Genomic DNA, 6460 nt, shown 5'->3' with positions numbered 1-6460 from the left:
GCTGAGACAGGCCTCCACCCATGTTGATGCTTAACCCTCATCCTGGACACAGGGACAAATTTACAATGATTTAAACTTTATTACAATTACAGCATCACAGAGCATATTAGTTCCCTAGGGCTGCCTTAACAAAGTACTACAAACTGGATGGCTTACAACTGTAGATGTATTTGTTCATAGTTCTGGAGGGTAGACGTCTGGAACCAAGGTTTCCATTGGGCCGTGCTCCCTCTGGAAGCTGTAAAGGAAGAATCCTTCCTTGCCTGTTCCTGACTTCTGGTGGTTAGCAGCAGTCTTTGGTATCCTTGGCTTGCAGCTACATGACTCCAATCTCTGCCCCCATCATCACATAGGCTTCTCCTCTGTGCCTGTGTGTCCTCTGTGTTTCTTTATACCCAAATCTCCCTCTCCTTATAAAGTCCCCCATCGTTGGATTTAGGGCCCATCCTAATCCACCCTGAATTATTCTTAATTTTCTACAAATACCTATTGCTAAATAAGGTCACATTCACAGGTTCCAGGGAGACATGAATTTCAGGGAGATAACTATTCAACCCAGTATGCAAAGTTACAATGTTTTATGTTTTAACTTTTTCTAAGAATTTATATTTGTATTGCTCTAGAAAGGCATGTTTTTTCTTAGTTCAGGAGAGAGAGAGAAATGCACCTGAAACACTGCTTTCCAATGTATATCTGGTAAAACACTATTCTCAAGAAATGTAACATGAAATAAAAGTTTCCATGGTCAAGAGAATTTGAGGACCCTGTATTCTACCCCCTCTTGAAGCATCATCAGGTACCTAGGACAGAAAATGTTGAGAAAGGTCCTGTAACAAGCAGCTGTGTTTATCCTTCCAATTTCAAAGTGATGTTGGACAGGAAACACTTCTGTCTGTGTGTCTATATTGATTAAGGGTTGCCTCCACTTCATGAAACAGAAACCCAACCACAGTAGCTTAATCCAATAGGGATTTATTCCCTTACCTAGAAAGTTCCAAAGTCAGAGTCTGGGATTTACACAGTAGCTCATTATGGCACCAGTAGACTGGGCTCCTTCTATCTCTCTGCTCCGATGTATTCAGTGGGATTCTTTCTCTTGAAAGTTTGCAAACCAGATACTCCATTTCTTATCTCTCAACTACCTTCTATTCAGAGAGGAGGAGGAAGTGGTGAGGGAGAAGGAGTAGCATTTCTATCAGGAAATTAGAGTTTCCAAAAAATTCCCAGCAGATTTATACTTGCACGTTATTGACTAGGACTGTATCATATGGTTGCTTCTAGCTTCAGGGAATGCTGAGAAATGTAGATTTTGGGTTTTTTTAATAAAGTTTATTTTTGAGAGAGAAAGAGAGTGGAGAAGGGGGAGAGAGAGAGGGGGAGAGAGAGAGAATGCCAAATAGGCTCCACACTGGCAGCTCAGAGCCTGATGTGGGGCTTGAACTCATGAACCATGAGATCCTGACCTGAGCCGAAACCAAGAGTCGGCCACCTAACTGACTGAGCCACTCAGGTGCCCCAGAAACACAGGTTTTTTGTTGGACACATTGTATGTTGGACAAAATTGAGATTCTGTTAGGAAGGAAGAAAGGGAGGTGATATTGTCTAGGCAGCTGGCCATGACTGCCACATACACAATTTCCTATGGTGTTAGTGACCAAGAGATCACCCTTGTTAAAAATGTGTCCACATGATAGAATGTTTTCTGTAGAGTTCCAGGGCTTTTGCACCAGCCTCCAAGTTTAATCCTACCAAACATTTTAGCTCAGTTCAACCAAAGAAGTTTGAAGTGCTCATACTTGTATGGCTCAATGCTACCCTAAGTGCCTTTTAAATTATTTAATGGCTTGATATGTGCTTACATTCCTAAGCTAATTTCATCTTCTTTAATGTGCTCTAATGGTATTTGGAGCTTCCCTCCCTATGACCCCAAATCCCTTAAATATATAGCTGCCAGGTTTAGAGTAATAGAGTAATACATTAGGAATGCATTGTGGAAGCATCGCTGTTTCTTCTGGTCAACATTTAAAGCAGTGAAAAGAGAGGCTCCCACCTTCTCAGAGACAATGGATGCTGCCTTGTGACTTAGGAGAGCCTTGTCAATGCCAGAGTCCTCAATGATCACTGTTGTGGTCACATATTCAAATCACCAGTGGATCTAAAACGCATTCCTCCATTCCCAGGTAGGACCTGCAAAGAAGAGCCTACTAGGAGAAGGAGCCAAAAGGGTCTCATTCTGTCTTTGGTTCTCCCCTTTTACTTTGTGTGATCAGGGAAAGCACACAGGCCAGGGGAAAGAAAGCTCATTAGTGCAGCATAGCGTAGCTTAGCCTGAAGAACACAGCAGACAATAATGTCAAAGAGAAAGATCCAGAGACATAAACAGATTCCAAAAAAGGTTTCCTTTTGATCTCTGAATATATGACATTTTAAAAAAATATTTATTTATTTTAAGAGAGAGAGAGAGAGCGAGCAGGAGAGGGGCAGAGAGAGAATCCCAAACAGGTTCCATGCTCTCAGCACAGAGCCTGATGCAGGGCTTGAACCCATAGACCACGAGATCATGACCTGAGCCGAAATCAAGAGTCAGATGCTTGACCGACTGAGCCACCCAGGCACCCCAAATATGTGACATTTCTAATCTTACTTCTGGAGATAGGTGAGGAGGAGGAAAGGACCCACAGGATAAAGCAATCAGGTCATCAAACCTGAGAATAGGAATGTGCTTTGCAAGTGAGTGCTTAGTGGCCTGGGGAAAACAATTATGGAAACTGAGCTATTCTCCATTCTCTGCTATGTATATAAGGTCTTTCCTTCATTCCGGGTGCAGGTAATCAACCTGGGATGTCAAAACACCTGTTTTTCCTTTCAGCAAAAACATGTCAAGATTTCTTTTTTTTTAAATTTTTTTTAACATTTATTTATTTTTGAGACAGAGAGAGACAGAGCATGAACGGGGGAGGGGCAGAGAGAGAGGGAGACACAGAATCGGAAACAGGTTCCAGGCTCTGAGCCATCAGCCCAGAGCCCGACGCGGGGCTCGAACTCACGGACCGCGAGATCGTGACCTGAGCTGAAGTCGGAACCTCAACCGACTGAGCCACCCAGGCGCCCCATCATTTCAAGATTTCTTAAAAACCTTTAAAACATTATGCCATTATATGTTTCTTTTTTTTAATTTTTTAAAACATTTTTATTTATTTTTGAGAGAGAGAGACAGAGTGCAAGTGGAGGAGGGGCAGAGAGAGAAGGAGACACAATCCGAAGCAGACTCCGGGCTCTGAGCTGTCAGCACAGAGCCCAACGTGGGGCTCTCACCCACCAACCATGAGATCATGACCTGAGTTGAAATTAGACACTTAACCAACTGAGTCCTCCAGGTGTCCCACTCTTATACATTTCTAAAAAAACACAGATTACACTGGCCTCATATCCAAAGGCAGCAGCTGAAAGGAACAAATGCTTCTATATGATTTTGGTAGTTGACATACTATAAAGAAAAACATTTTTCAATTTCTAATCCCCCTAGTACAAGGGAAACCGTTTGTTTATCACAGAATGGTGTTTCAGAAAGGGCACTCTGAAAATTGTAAGGGGTTCCCAAGCCACTGACCAAAGATACTGTCCCTGGAACACAAAATATTGTACAGAAAGTGTAAGGAGAAGGGTAATAATGTAACAGAAGCCAGGATGAGTTTCTCTTTCCTGAGTGACTATGTGGCATAGTGGGTGAGCACGTGCCCTACAGCATTGGATTGTATCTTGAGACTTGGTTTCCTTGTTTGAATCCCTTGTTAAGCTCTTAGTTCTGGAGTGCAGGAACCATTTGCTAAACATTTTTTTTTGTAGTATTACGTTTTATTAACACAAATCCGGCATGCGCATAAGCTGTCTGTCTGTTCCTTTTCTTCTCTGCGCAGCCTGGCATTGGGATTGGTGATCCTGATGGCCAGCTGGGCTGCTCTTTCCACAATGCTTTGTGGTTCTTGGAGGAGAGATTGTGAAATCCCTGCACAGTGAGATTTGTTGCACATCAGCAGCACTTTAAGCTCCTTGACATTGTGGACCAGGAACTTCGGGAAGCCACTGGGCAGCATGTGCTTTGTCTTCTTATTGCTCCTGTAACCAATGTTGGGCATCAAGATCTGGCCCTTGAATCTTCTGCACACTCTATTGTCAGTGCCTCTGGGTTTCCACCAGTTGTGCTTAATTTTGATATATCAGTCTAACTGGCACCAGATGAACTTCTTGGTCCTCTTTTTAACAACTTGGACTTCACCAGAGGTCTGAGGGTGGCTGTAATGCCCAGTAGGAGATGGCTGCCACCTCCCCAGGCAATGCCGAGGAAAACCCATCTGCTAAACCTTTGCCGTCTCCCAGCACTTAGCCTAAAAGCTGCAAGATGGGTAAGGACACCAGGAAAGAAAGAATGCCCCAGTAAATCCAGCCAGAAACATTTGTCTCAGCAAAAATGTTTGGCTGAGATGCCAATCCAGTAGCTGCAGGCTGTGCTTACTGGTGGGAAGCCCAGCCACTAAGGGGACGGTTGCTGTTTTACAGGTGGGTGTGGATGAAACCTGGAACTGTGGAGTTGTAGGGGGAATCTCAGAGGCCAGAGTGCTCAGTGAGTATACTAGGATGACACTACCAAATAAAGACCTTGACTCCAGGTATTTGGACTCCCAGGCCAGTGATTTCCCATCTCACCCCAGTCTGCAGGGTGGCAGAGTGGGACTGCCTGAATTAGAATCCTGATTGTCCTCACTTACTAGCTGTGTGGCTGAGGACACATCTTTTCACCTCTGTTGCTCGGTTTGCTCATCTTGGTGGGACTTCTGTCATTTGGATCATTGTGAGGATGAAAGGAATGATTGCATGGGGTTAGTGCCTGGCCCCATGGACAGTTTCCTGGTGTTAGCAGCTGCCAGCTCTACTGTCAATGCTTCTCATATTTGCATTTTCTTCAAAGCTGCAGAATGAGAAGGAAGTTGGGTTGTATGCTAGGAAAATGAAATCGAAGAGAACCACCCGAGAGACACCCCATGATAAATAATTCCACTACCCGCTGACAAGTGTCATAAGGGCTCGGAGGAGAGGCCTATTAATTCTGCTCAAGAGATCAGAGAAAACTTCACAAAGGGACTGACATTTGAGCTGGGCCTTACAAAGCAAGTTGGAATATTCCTGCTTGATTTGATTCTTTCTTGAAAGAATCCTTTTGAGCACAGAAACTCTTTTTTATTTATTGGGTGCTATTTTATATGTGATCGTCACAGTTGCAGGCTCCCTAGCTCATTATTATTTGAGTTCTATCAAGGGGATATTTATTATTTACAATTTTTCCTCACCATTTATATAACCTGTAGATTTAAAAAATAGATTTGCTTCACAATGAATTTAGATTAAATTAGTCCTTGTTTTGGCACTAATCTACATAGAGAGGTATTTATGCAATATATACAGTTAATTTATTTCTGTATATATTGGCCACAGATGCTGGGCTCAATTTATCTCCTCTCTGCAGGGTCTTTTGTTGTCCTTGAATACCCATCTCACATATGTCCCTGAATGTGTGCAACTGATTAATCATAAAAATGATGACATTCCTTGGAGTAATTGGACATTATATAAAAAGCATCTGCTGTGCTTTCTCAAGAGGGAGGGGCAGGCAATTTCCTAGTCAGCACAGACAGCTGCTCTTCCGGGGGGCGGGGGGGGGCGGGGAGGAGGGGTGTGTGTTCCAAGGCCATAGTGTGGCAGTGGATGGCACATGACATTTCCCCGCTTTGTGCTGGGATGTTAGAAATGCCACAGGGATGTGCCCTGTGCCTCAGGAGGAGACCAGCCCCCTTTATGTCTAAGCACCATTTCCTATACTCTGAAGACCTTCCCATAGCATATACTTGCTCAGTCTCTGATTCTGTATTTTGTGGCACTGTCTGGAAAAGGGGTGTGGGAATAAGAAACAAAGCAAAGCAAAACAAAACCCAAACCTATAGCAAGTGTAGTGTAGGGGCACTTTAACAGTTCACCTTGAAATCTTAGGTTCAGTTTCATTAACTGATCCAAAGCTTAAAAAAAGAGAACCAGAGGGCACATCCAGGTCACCATAAAGTCCTGTTTGATTTTTTTTTTTTTTGTCTCCTAAACATTCCCAGACCCATGTACTTTTCACCATCTCCTCATGCCCCAACTCCAAGCCTCATCATCCCCATCACCCCATCTGGACACCTGCAGGGCCTCTAACTAGTCTCCCAACACCACTTGTGCCCCGCCCCCTAAGCCCTGCTCTCATTCTTCCTTGTAGTGTTAGCTCAAATGTCATTGCCACTGGGAAGCTGTCTCAGACCTGCTTTACCAGGTGGCTAAATCCTTCAACTATACGATTTTCTGGCATGGGTGTCTCTGCTAAATAGCAGTGATCACAGGTACATGTACAATGTTTCTGTATTTCTGGTCAATG

General features: G+C 43.7%; 1 protein-coding gene across 6 annotated transcripts in view; it reads left to right on the top strand.

Annotated features, from left to right (window-relative positions):
• Positions 1-6460, top strand: part of ADD2 (adducin 2) — a 104583-nt gene that overhangs the window by 19927 nt on the left and 78196 nt on the right. The window lies entirely within an intron of this gene.

The sequence above is a fragment of the Acinonyx jubatus genome, chromosome A3 (genome assembly GCF_027475565.1).
Source record: "Acinonyx jubatus isolate Ajub_Pintada_27869175 chromosome A3, VMU_Ajub_asm_v1.0, whole genome shotgun sequence".
Classification (NCBI taxonomy): Eukaryota; Metazoa; Chordata; class Mammalia; order Carnivora; family Felidae; genus Acinonyx; species Acinonyx jubatus.
The sequence above is the reverse complement of the archived record's forward strand: the minus strand, read 5'-3'. Positions and strand labels throughout refer to the sequence as shown.